General features: G+C 44.6%; 1 protein-coding gene across 5 annotated transcripts in view; it reads left to right on the plus strand.

The window, feature by feature from the left end:
• CSNK1G1 (casein kinase 1 gamma 1) overlaps positions 1–13,626 on the plus strand; it is a 584,461-nt gene that overhangs the window by 306,798 nt on the left and 264,037 nt on the right. The gene's annotated exons all lie outside the window — the stretch shown is intronic.

Raw genomic sequence — 13,626 nt, forward strand, 5'->3', positions numbered from 1 at the left:
TTCATTCTTGCAGAATCAACTCTTGGATAAAATTATCCCGAAGGGGTCATAGTGTTGCAGGGATTCTGCACATACACAGAACTATGCACAGGAACCCAGGACGTGTTTTGTGGTGTACAAAAAACATGCCTCAGTGCCCAGAACCCCTATCCGGCTAGGTATAGTATCCCATTCGTTCTCCGTACTACAGCGGAGCTACCAATGATTGGATATCCTAGAACATGTGACTCAGGGCCTCTGAGTTTGTGGGAACAAGACACTTTCGTTTAGATACGTCATACCTGTTCAGAATGTGAGTAACCAGAGACACTGTATAGTTTAAAATGTTTATTTCAACTAACATGCTCTGTAATGCAGTAAACGTGCTAATATTAGCAAAGAAATGCATAAAAACAATATAATCAGCATTGTTACAATTCCATATAATACGAACAAGGATAGCATATAATGACAGTGGATTAAGCCATGTAGCGCTTTACCACCCTCCTCGTGCTACAAGCTATGTTTATTAGATCAGTGGAAGACCTCTGGGCTTGGACAGGTCAACCCCCTACCTCAAGTCTTGGATGATAGGATTTACATCTCCAGACAAGCACAGCTCTTCCTCTGGAAAGGTTTGCTCCAAGTGTTGTTAACTTGCATCCTGTGCAATATTAAAAACACCCAGAAAGTCAGAAGCGCAGCTGTGTTCCATGTTATGACTATGTGTGTGGGACGGACCAAAGCCGATTAACCAGTGGAGTTGTTTTCTGGCCTTGAACACGAAGTACAGACGAGAACTCAGAGCACAACAGAAATAGTGAAAGGCAGACAGTTCCCATGTGAAGCAGCACAAGCTAAAGTGTTTATGGGAACCAAGGCATGTAGTGTCATGTGCATAAGCAGCAAGATGGCGGTGATGCAACGCACAAACTAATGCTAACTTAGTAATGCACGCTGGCGCCACTTAACCCTCACGACAATAGCTCATGTAACTTACCTCCAATGTATAAATATCTGATGCTCTACTACAAGAGGTCAGACATAAAATAGAGGCTAGTTTCATAGTAAATTTTTTCTTATCTAAATATCTTTTATCTGGCCATCTAGTAAATAAGGACAAGAACCACCTTAACATTCCACAGGGTTTCATATCTTGGTCTAGGACTTCTTCTTAATCTGATGCTCTAATGGAGCTCTATAACTATGGCCCCTTACAAACGGGTTTACCAGGAAGATATCTACTTCAATAATCAATTCAATTAGCTTTATTGCGGTTGAATTTACCATAAAAGCACATATAAAAAATGAACAGACAGTCCGTTTCATAAATGCAGTTACACAATATTACATGGTTGTTAAGACATTTGTTCCTTTAAAAATTTAAATAGTTGCAAAAATTTAAAAATTGTCATAACAATATTATTCCTAAAAAAAGATCAAATATTTCTACTCTCTTAAATTCATTTTGCATAGTCTTGAGTTAAAGTAGCATTATTGATCAAGTTCCTTCGTGCAATCCACATTGAATGTAAAAATTTAGCTACTGTGCAGACGATTACTGGGTTGGTATCTGTTTTTAATATCCTAAAAAAGGCCAAATAATGTTTTATGCCCAGATTCTTGCACAACTGAATTATCCATATCTTCCTAGTATAGGCGTAAGCTGGGCAAAATAGGATGACATGAACCGGGGTTTCATCCTCAGTGAGGCAACCAGGGCAGGGGCGTACAGCTCCCCCCTTCCACCTATCAGAAATGTAAAGAAATGGCAATGTGCCATATCTAAACTGTAGATAAAGCTTCTTAGCTAGTGTTGGTTGAATTGAATCAATCGCAGACTCAAAGCTATAAAAGGATTTTACATCCAGAAAAATATCGGTTAAGCTTGAGGATTTTACTGAGCGAAAAAGATTCCTTAGGTTATTTTCCTTGACCGCACTAGTCACAATTTTCTTCGAAATAGCTGGGCAGGAGACTTCAGGATTAGACCAGAGTTCCTCAAAGCCATTCGATATAAGTGACTGTTTTACGAAAGCTAGCCAAGGAATCCTTCCAGAACCAATAGAAGCCATGACAACTTTGAGCTCCTCCTTATAGCTCACCAACTCAGGTATGCTCCAGAGACGCTTCCAATAAAGTAACGGTCGAACGGCAATAGCGTCTGCAATTGGACAAACATTAAGATCGAGTCTTAATGGGAGTGCTTTTTGGGAGGTCCAGTAGTTGTCTTAGAAAGTTATTTTCAGTTATAGATAGGTTGCTTGTTAATGTGTGACCCCAAAGTTCTGCCCCATAGAGAGATGAGGCCCTAGCTTTCACTTTAAAAATTTCAAGCGGGGCACTGACTATTTTAAGGGTACAACTCTTCTGTACTTTAAGAATTCCCCCTGCTGCTTGGGTTAGTCTTAAATTGGACTTGGCCACTTGAGGACCCCAACCCATTTTATCATTTAGAGTCACACCCAAATATTTAAAGGTTGAAACCCTTTCAAGGGGTCTGCCATCCATCATTGGATGAGGGCAGTTAACAGTTTTTGCATTAAAAACCATGTACTTAGTCTTATTTATGTTAACCACCAGATTTCTTTTTGAACAAAAGTTGGAGAATTGATCTAACACGCGCTGCATCCCCATTGGAGATTTTGAAAGCAGAAGGGTGTCATCCGCAAACATTAAGGCAGGGATTTTTCGGGCACCCAATTTGGGGAGTCTATATCTTTTTTGGCCATGAGATCTTCGATAAGCCCGTTGTGAAAAAGGGAAAATAGAGTTGGAGCAAGGACACAGCCCTGCCTGACACCTTTCTCAATCGGGAAGGCTCCAGTTAACTGGCCTTGTTTACCGAAGCGTACTCTTGCAAAGGTGCCAGCATGTAAGATTTTGAGCTGGTGGCATAAAAATAGGGTGGAACCCCCATTGATAATAAAATGGACCATAATTGTTTTCTATCCACCATGTCGAAAGCAGATTTTAAATCGACAAAAGTAAGATAAAGACTACCCCCTTCCAGGGTCACATGCTTCCAGTATATCACTTGTAACCGGAATAGTTGATCAATTGTTGAGATTTTCGCCCTAAATCCCGCCTGGAGCGGCGTCAAGATGTTATTATCACTAGACCAGCTCTCCAGGCGTTGTAACAATACCCTGGCATAGATTTTTTGTGTAACATCAATAAGGCTAATCGGCCTATAATTAGAGGGTTGGACCGGGGAACCCTTCTTATATATTGGGATAATCTCCGCCCCAAGCCAAGTGCTAGGCAAAGGTAACCCCTGCAGAATTGCATTGAATAAAACCAGAAGATAAGGGGCCCAAACTGTTAGTTCTTCTCTGAATAAATCACCTGGGATGCGATCAAGCCCCGGAGCTTTATTGGGCTGGATCCTGAGTATTGCCATCTTTACTTCCTCCAGTGAAAATATTTGCACTGGCCATATGGGGTTCAGAGCCAAAGGGCTCTGCGGGGCCTCCCGAGTGCAGGAGGGAGAGAGAGAGTAGAGATCTTTAAAATAAAAGGACCAAGCTTCCTCTGAAATATTGGGGATGATTGCAGATCCTCCTTCTGGATTCCCAGTATGGACAAGGTTCCAAAAGGACCTTGCATCCTTTGCCGCGAGGGCAGATGAGATGGCGGCCCAACGGTCAACCTCCCATTCTGATTCAGCATTTTTTAGCAATTTCTTGTATGCTTGTCTATCCTGAATAATGCACTGTCTATTGCCTTGGCTTATAGCCAGTAATAGTGCAGATTTGGCGTCCCTACATCCTCTGTTGAACCAGGGGTTATCACCAAGACGTGGTTTGGTTTTAATAGGACCTGCTTTGTAAAAGGTATCCTTTAATAAAGAAACCATCTCACTGTGGATATCAGTGATTGCAGTCATATCAATGGTAGTAGGGTCGCTAAAGGCATGATTAGTCTTTTCGAGAAGGGGGACTACGTTTCTATATAAGTTTGACATTATTTCCACAGAAGATTTTGCGGCTGCCCATCGAATTCTTCTCCCACCTTGTTCTAGTCTTAGATCACATCTGGGTGAACTGGTTATAGCACTCTCCCCACAGGTTAGTTGGAAATCCAACTCAGTTATCAAAGGGTTGTGATCACTTTCGGAGCGCCGACAGACGGTAAAATCTAGGATGTTTGACCAGGATGTCAGGCTCACCAAAAAGTAATCTATGACTGATGTATGCCCCAGGCCATTGTAAGTATAATAAGCAGGGGTGTCGCTATTAAAGCGACCATTACAGGCTCTGAGGGAAAATGTGAGGGTGAGGGAGGTCAGTTGTAGAACTGAGGCTGACCAATTTTTAGCAGGGTAGGCAATAGGGGGAGGAACTGACCAAATTTCATCCTCAGCCTTGGTCATTGTAGGGACCCCATGTAATGGTTCGAAATGACAATTGAAGTCGCCTCCAATCAACAACACTACATCGCCCCCCAATTTATGCAGTAAGGCAGTTAACATATCCAGGGTGTCAGAGGTTCCACCAAGTTTTACTGGCCGCGAATAAATATTAATCCAGGCCAGCTTGGGTGTTCTCTTATGAGACATCAGGATACACGTGAGATCAGGGCTGTTTGTCACTATTCTTTTCAACGTGAATCCAAGATGGATGCCTATCCAGGTACACAACCCCCCTGACGGTCGGCCTCTTACACCTTTTACTGCATGTTCTGCAAAAGTTACATACCCTGCTCTATGGGTGGGACCTGTCGCCCATGTTTCCTGAAATAAACAAATCCCATGGGAATCCACAAAAGTATACCAATCCGGGATATCTAGATTAGATACAAGGCCTGCTATGTTCCATGATAAAATTTTTAGGGACCCTTTTGTATTTGGCAGCTTAGTTTCCACACTGCCCTCATGACGGGAGCCAGCACAGCCATGAGACCCAGAACCAAGTGGATTAAAATCCGCCTGTACACTAGTAAACTGAGATTGAGGCACCAACGTACAATTAGCAATCATAGAGGATGATCGATCATCCCTAAACTCCCCGTCTATTGTGAGCAGATTCTCTTTGGCCATCACACCAACCTCTGTAGGTGGCATAGAGTTGGATCCAGCTTTTACCACCTCCGGATGCTTATTTCTAGTAGTTGTCAAAACTTCATCCTTTTTGTAAGCATCAATTTGGTAGGGCAGAGGACAACAAGACGACACAGGAAGTCAATCAACTTGATCGAGCAAGCTGTATCGATTGTATAACGGGATACCCATCATTTCCCCCCTAGGTTGACTACCCCTACTTCTAGGTACAAGGTGCCAAGAGTCCTCTTGCTGTGACCTCAAATCAAACCTCCCGTAATCGGGAGGAGAATAAATATGAACTGTTGGATAAAAATAGTCTAACCTCCATGATTTAATCATTGTATTAGAGCTTGACTGTTGCCAACTGCATATATGGTCAACTGCCCTGTAGTCCTCAAAATTAATAATTACACAATCTCCTCCCACATTTTTAGATCTGGAACCTACCCACCTCACTCTTCTGACATACAAAATTTTACTATAAATAGATCTAGGCAGAGATCTATGAGTATTCAACCAGTGCACAGTCTTGTTCCTAAGTTACTCATATGATTCTGATTTGTTACTCGGTAATTCCGGGACCTCCGTTAGAACAACATATGGGGCACAATCCGGAGGTAAATTGATGCATGGTAGAGCTTGAGAGTTAATATTTCCAGCAACATACTCCTTCCCTGGAATAACAGAGTTTGGTGGGGATACCGTTAACAAGGGTTGGGTGGGATGTACCTTGTCCACAGGATTAAGGCTATTGTTAGAGTCAATAATAAGAGAGCCCAAAATTGACCCCTGTATGTTGGACATTAAAGGTTGATCTTTTGCAATGATGTCGGTTTGTGGGTGTAAGGCATTGGTCGGAAGGACTAGGGCTTTAACTTGGGTTTGAATAGCAAGTAGATCTTTTCTAAGGCCCATATTTTCCACAAGTAAAGCCTCCATTTTCCCAAGTCTGGCATCTAAATATTGCAACTTTTGCTCCACAGGCTGGATAAGAGAAGATAGAACCAGACTCAGTTTTTCCACTAATGAATCTAAATCCAGGGAGCATGAATTTACAAGTAGTGTACCATTCTCAACAGGAGTGTCTGTTAGGGTCTCTGGGGAACAAGACTCCAAAGATACCGTGGACCGGGGAGGCGATTTAGTCGTGATTTTAGGATGTTTCGGTTTTTTTCCCCGTGACGAAGTAACAGCCTTCGTCTTCTTTGGAATGGCACCCTCCTTAGGTCTTGACTCCTTGTCATTATTTAGACTCAACTCAATTGGGGCCGTAGTTAAATTAGTAAACTGTCCACATGGTGGTTGCGTGAGGTCATCAACCCGGGCGTCTGTACTGGTCCCAGTGTTCAATGAGGTTGATGGATAGTCCTCAATAGCTAAATTTAATTGAGTGGGAACAGGCAAACTAGCATGAGCAATAATACCCAAAGAGGATCTTCTTAAGAAGACCGGGTCTTGGGACAAACGGCGCTGTGTCATTTCAATTTCGTGCTCCAATACCGACGATGCCCTTGTTATAAATTGGTCGAGTGTCCCAGCTACCATCCCAACAGGTGTGGCTTTCGCGGCCCTTCTAGCAGCCATTTGTAAGGGGTGCTGACAGTTAATGAAGAAGGTACGGGTACTTACTTTGAGGTGCGGTTGATAGAGGGGTGGCCCAGCCCAGCCTCCTCCGGCCTCGGACGGCCGTAGATGGCCCGCCCTCTGCCTGGGCTCCGCCCGGCGCTGCCCGCGCGAGTCCCGCGACGCGGAGGCAGCGGAGATCTTTTAAGCGCCTCCTGGCGCGAACACGGCGTCAGCGGGTCCGCTGGCGCACAGGATGCTGGGTAGTGTAGCCTGACCCTGTCCCCACACTGCGGCCGCTGGTGGAGATGGCGGCAGCGGGGGACTGCAGCACAACGAGGTAGGAAGCACTGGTGTGGGCAGCAAGTAAATCCTTCAGGGAGCGAGCAATTTTGACGCAGGAACCCGCTCCGTCGAGGCAGCGGAGATCTTTTAAGCGCCTCCTGGCGCGAACACGGCGTCAGCGGGTCCGCTGGCGCACAGGATGCTGGGTAGTGTAGTCCGACCCTGACCCTGTCCCCACACTGCGGCTGCTGGTGGAGATGGCGGCGGGGGACTGCAGCACAACGAGGTAGGAAGCACTGGTGTGGGCAGCAAGTAATTCCTTCAGGGAGCGAGCAATTTTGACGCAGGAACCCCAATAATAGGACCTTCTACAACATCCATGCTCCTTTTCATGCACCACGGTAACCACATTCTTATTTATTCACCTTCATTTTGTGAGTTGCAGAGTCCCTGTGCCCAAGATTGCTGTGAATCAAGGACCAGGCGGTGGTAAGAAGGCAGAATTTGCGCAGTCATTTTCCTGAAATTTAAAAGGGATTTTCCCCTACCCGTGATTGCATCATTTGTCACTTGTTTGGTTTAAAAATGTGACGTTTTACTTGCCCGTGACGGTGTCATTTTACGTGATGCATTGTGAACTTTGCAGTCTAAAATCTGTTGTATTTGCAAAATTGCCCGTGGCTACCTGATTTTCGCTCCTAGTTTGTCACTTGATCTGTGCTCAGACCTGTGTTTTAAGCACTCCAACCCCAGGTCCCATTTTGTCTTAGCAAGTGAATGAAACCAGATTAACCCACCTCCCCCACCGCTCTCCACCTTTAGAACCAAAGATATTATACATAAGGGACAGATCAAAGGGTGCTCTGAGACCGTAGTAATCTGCTCTCAGTTGTTTAAACTGTGTTTGGAAAGGGATTGTATCACTCGTTTTTTGGCTAGGTGAGTGAGTTTTTATAAGTGTTGAAGAACACAGTATTGTTGAAGGGCAATGTTTTCAGGCCTTTACCTGCAGAGCTCCAGCGTGTGGATTGAGCCCGTCTCCTAGAAGATTCCGAATGGAGGAGCAGCTTCCAGCCCCCTGGCCATCAAACATTGCCTGAAGTCGCAGGCACTTTATATAGGCTGCTATTGGGTGCCACATGTGTGCACTGATTGGTGGCTGTATCTAATCTTTCTATTGGATTAGGGTTAGTATTCAGTTTGGTTGAGTATTTGAGTGTGGTGATTGGTTGCTGGGCCAGTGATTCTTTTGATGTAGGGCTTAGGGATCTGATTGGTGGATAGGTTTAGGGTTTCTGATTTGTTTCTGGGGCTAGGCTTTCTATTGGACGAAGGGCTTAAGGTTTCAAGTATTATTGGCTGCTGGAACCAGGGTTTGGACTAGGGCTGGGACTAGCCTTTTTATTGGACATAGTGCTTGGAGTTTCATGCCTGATTGGCTGCTGGGACTAGGACTGTGCTTGGCTATTAGAAGTTGCTGTGCTATTAGTTCTAGGGCTAGGGTTCCTATTGCCTGAAGGGGGTCACCTGATTACTAGGGCTATTTAAGATTACGGCTCAGGGTGTCTCAGCCAGGGCATCGAGGTTAAGGACGGAGAGGATCAGGGCATTTGCCTGTTTGAGCCTGTTTGAGATTGGTTGGGACTAGGGCCAGAAATTCTGCTCAATTTTACATGCACCAGCACTCACCCTAACCCATCCACAACCAGAGTAACACACACACACACACCACATGTACTCTGCTCATTTACTACAAAACCGTTACATTATCTCCAAAGCACGTTCTCCAAACCATCTTCTAACACATACTCGATCGCGCTCTTAAAACAGACAACACATCTACAACCTTCTCAGGGACACAAAACCTGACATACTATTCATAACTGAATCCTGTTTGGGAGATATGGCTCCAGTCCTGCATGAAGCCGTTCCTCTAGGCTATCACCCTAAATCGTATAGGCAAAAGAGGAGGTGGCCTAGCTGTTGTGTTCAGGCAAACATTACATATCTCTAAATCTGATGATATCTCCATACTAGAATGTGAGGCTCTTTTCACCAGATGATGTCCCACACCATCTTTCTGCTGTAACTTCCTGCACCTTTACAGACCTCCACCTTCCAATACAACATTCCCAGACATGCTTCTAGACACAATTTCAAACTTGGCAAACACTATACTCCAACCTATGCATTCTGGTGAACTCAACATTTGGTTTGACAGACCCAATTTGCCACATCCAAAAACAATTATTGCTGGCCTAGACGCACTGAGTCAGCATCAGATTGTCCACAAACCCACACACATTGCTAGACACATCCTAGATGTACTTTTTTCTAGTACAGAACTAGTTGCCTTTCAAACAATGACTCAAGTGACATGGTCAAACCACCATTTGCTTGCTTTCCAACACAAAACACAGAGCAACGCACCTAAAAAAAACCTTGCGTGCATCCACCTATCGACCGTGGAACAAACTCAATTTGGAACATTTAGAAACGCAACTAACATCCAATACTGATCTAGACAAAATAAATTCTGTTCAAAAACTGGCTGCAAGAAGCTTTTGATATCCTAATATCACTAAAAACAACACAACAGAACAAAAGAAAAGAGGCACCTTGGAGAAATACAGAGCTAAAAGAGATAAAATAACAAATTAGAAAACTGCAACGTGCCTGGCTCAAAACAAACTGCAATCAAGGCAAACTTTGCCTACAGAAACTTACCAGATTATAAAAGTAGGCTACTAAAAAAGCTAAGAAAAGGTACTATTCATACAGAATTCAAAATGCTAAATGTGCAAATAAAGAATTCTATACAATTACCTAAAATGAGCTTATCTTGTTACTTAAGATTTCACGCACAAACTGGCAAAACCTTAAACGGCTGAAGCAGACACGTTGGATACATGTTTAAAACAAAGACAAAGCACCAGCACGATCCTTTTCCAAAACAACAATCCAAGAATACTCTAATCCAGCCTTTCTGTTCCTTCCAACACATTTCACATGATGAATTTATGGTCCTTGTCAAAGCAAGCAGGCCTGCCGGCAGCCCTTCTGTACCTTGTCCCTCGCAAACCATCAAGGGAATTCTTCTAGCAACCTCTGCTGCCACACCACGCCAGTAAGAAGAATCAACGATTTTTACCGGAATTTTTCCAGAAAAACTCAGTCATCCATACAGCCATCACTTAAGAAAACAAACCTTGACCTGCTGAACCGTGACTACTACAGACAGATTGCAAATGGACCTTTTCTAGGCAAAGTTATAGAAAGAGCAGCATTACCCAGATGTCGCAAGTCATTGAAGATAATGCCATACTTTCAGACTTCCAAAAGGGGTTCCGCCCAGGAAGAGGCACAGAATCTGCTCTTGTTGACATCTGGGATGACCTTATGAACACATTTGACCGCAATGGGGTTGCTGCACTACTTCTCTTGGACTGCTCGGCTGTCTTTAACACCGCATAAAGGGGACTGCTCTAGACTGGACCACATACTAGCTTCACATCAGAACTAGTGTCATTCATGCCCTCCTTTCTCGTCTAAACCGTACTTGGGAAAAGCAGGTGTCCCTCAAGGCTCTTATCATCTCGCCCATGCTTTTCAACATCTGCATCAAGTCATTACCGGCACTGATCAATCAATTTCACCTCACGTGTTATAACTGTGCAGATGACATGAAAACACTCCAACTTGAATGCCCAAAAAACATTGGAAACTAACCAATTTTCAGTTGTATCAGAGCTGTGGATCAATGGATAACGTGGAGCCATCTCAAACTGAATGCTTCCAAAACAGAAATACTCGTGTGGTGATTGAAAAAAATTATGAATCGCTCGCCGCTTGGCCAGATGATTTGGGAACACCGCCTAAAGTATCAAAGGAAGAAAGAAACCTCGGAATGACCATGGACTCAAAGATATCAATGAATGCTCAAGTGGACAAACTAGCAAGATCAAGGTTTGTTACTATGAAAAGTCTGCGACAAATCTTCCCCATATGAGATTTCCATGCAGGGTACAGGCTATCATCTCTCTTCGTCTGTCCAAACTCAGTTATGCCAATAGCCTCTACCACTGATCACCTTTAACGACTATGAAAAGACTGCAACGTATTCAGAACTCGGTTGCCAGACTACTGTTACATATAAAGCTGCAAGACCACATCTCCCATGCCTTGAAAGCCCTGAATGGGTTACCAGTTGGCAGAAGATCCAAGTTCAATATTGCTTTGTATCACCCACAAAGCCATACATGGAACAGGACCTCTCTTCATCAGGAATAAAATCCCCAAACACATTCAACAAAGGAAGCTCTGCTCTAGAGTGGCACCTGGCCTCAAAATGCCAACCTACAAGAAACGAGCATTTACAATGCAATGGTCTCGGCATTGTTAAAGTTAGAGCTATTGGCATTGCTCATGACATTATTTTTGTTTGTTTTTGTTTTTAAAACATTTAAAGAAACGCCATTGTTATTTGGCTCCATATAGCTCTAACTTTAACAATGCCGAGACCATTGCATTGTAAATGCTTGTTTTTTCTCTTTGTTTTGTGGTGCATGTCGTTTTGCTTATCGCATTATTCCGCCGGACTTCAAGTACCAGAATGCCAAGTAGCAAGACGGGACTGGCTGAGCAGCTCACAGCTGACCTAGGACAGCCAGGGATCCCTTCCTTCCCTCAGAAGCGCCTTGCGATCTGCACGTGAACTCACCTTTGGCTCCTGACAAACCTTCGGCCTCGCTCTGGCTCCTCCCCCTGCAGGTGCGCTGTTTGCTGGGTCCAACAGGCAGAATGTTCCCACAATAATGAAGGTTGGAAGGAGTTGATGCTACTTGTGACGGAGGCGGCGGCTGGACGGGGTAAGCGAGCAGAAACTTAAAATGTTTATCCTCACTCCACGCCAACAACGAAATTGTTGTTGGAGAGAGTGAGTGTCCTGTGGTGCAATGTTTTGGTTCCATCTAACTTGAGCTCGCGCTGCGTGGGCAGCTGAGCTACTCGGAGTTCTGTCCGTCATTTTTTTTTGCTGGGGCAGCCTGTGGCTTTCCTGGCACTGACTGAAATGCAAATTAGGGAGCTAGCCTGCCTGTCATGGTTTCCATAGAAAACTGGTCAATGAAAACGGGCTTCCTTTCTTAGGCACTCTCTTTTGTGGAATTCTTTATCAGCGCCGTTTGTTTGAAGCACGCTTTCAATTAGCATGTACATGCTCTACCTTAAAATGTACTTTCACCCTCGTTTTGGAAGCGTGTGCCCCCTTATGTCAGTTTTGTGCCCCCCTTTTTTTGGGCGACTCGTGATTTTAGACCCATTCTCGCACCTGCCGTACGGAGCTCACTGACTGCGCTAATGTTTTTGTTTGAAATGCTGCTTCCTTTCTTTGATGGGCTCTTTTCATGAAGTGGCGCACCTGCCATAAAGGTCTGAGCAGGCTTTATAGAAATACTTTGTTTTGCTAAAGCGCTTTACACCATATAGCTGCGCTCTATAAATAAGAGGTTTGTATTTATTACCCTACGTATAGTGTTCAGTTTCTCTACCTGGGGAGGGTGGACGGATGAGTTGTCTTGCCAGGATTCAAACTCGTGTCTCTCAGAATACCCCATGTGTCAGTGGAGAGTGTAGAGCCGAGCTGTGTGACCCTGAGAGAGGCGGCCGGCTGCGTTGGCGGAGCTGAACGCTGCGGGTGCGGGCGGCTCCTGTAACTTGAGCTCACGGCTTCACACGTGGTGCGGGCCCCGGCCGCGAGTGCAGGGGGAGAGACTCGCACCTTGCTGACCCTTGGAGCGGCTGTGGTGAGAAGTACGGGAGAAGTATGCCGTGTTGGCCGCGAGTGCAGGGGAAGAGACTCGCACCTTGCTGACCCTCGGAGCGGCTGTGGTGAGAAGTATGGGAGAAGTATGCCGCGTTGAACGGGGCCGAAGATCAGGAAACCAGGAGTTGAATCCTCCAAGGAACGAACACGGGAGCCGACAGCAGGGTGAGAGGACGCCATTAACACTACCGCCTTTCTCCGAGGCGAAGCAGAAATGCCTCGGAGAAAGGCAGCGGCGGTTTCGGTTTCGGATTCGGGGGCGTGTTTTCCTTTCTCTCCTCTTGCCATTGGCTGGAGGAGAGAAAAACACGCCCCCGAATCCGAAAAGGACGGGGCCTGTTCGGAGTGACAAACCTCTTCTCCAATGGCTGGCCAGCATTTAAGAGGCCAGCCAATGGAGAAGAGGGGCGGGTTCAAGCCCCTCTTCTCCAAGTCATTAAATCTCGCGAGCGAGACTGCGCAAGCGCAGCCTTCACTAGCCGAGACCTAAAAAACCATGGTGGCACATCTGTCTCTGTTAAAGCTGCCAAACTATGGAACTCAGTACCCCCCCAACATACGATCTACAGATAACCACCTTATCTTAAGAAAACTACTCAAGAATTGACTTATCCCGACATACCCCCAAACGCAAACAGAAATATTCAGCATATCCCTCTGTATATAAGCATTTATGTGGACTATAGATCTATACCTATATGTGTATTGCTATGTATAAAAGTGTATAATTGTTTTTAAAAATATAGATATTGTAAGTTCTGCTGAACAAATGTACATATTACTGATAGTTACCTTATTCTATGTATAACATGTATATAAGTGACTGCATGAATAAGTAAATATTTTTTCATAGCGGTGTTCAATTGTTTTACTATTGAATTGCAAAAATAAAAAAACAAAAAATTAAAGGACAACACTTGAAAGCCAGAGT

Source organism: Triturus cristatus, chromosome 3_1 (genome assembly GCF_964204655.1).
Source record: "Triturus cristatus chromosome 3_1, aTriCri1.1, whole genome shotgun sequence".
In the NCBI taxonomy this organism is placed as follows: Eukaryota; Metazoa; Chordata; class Amphibia; order Caudata; family Salamandridae; genus Triturus; species Triturus cristatus.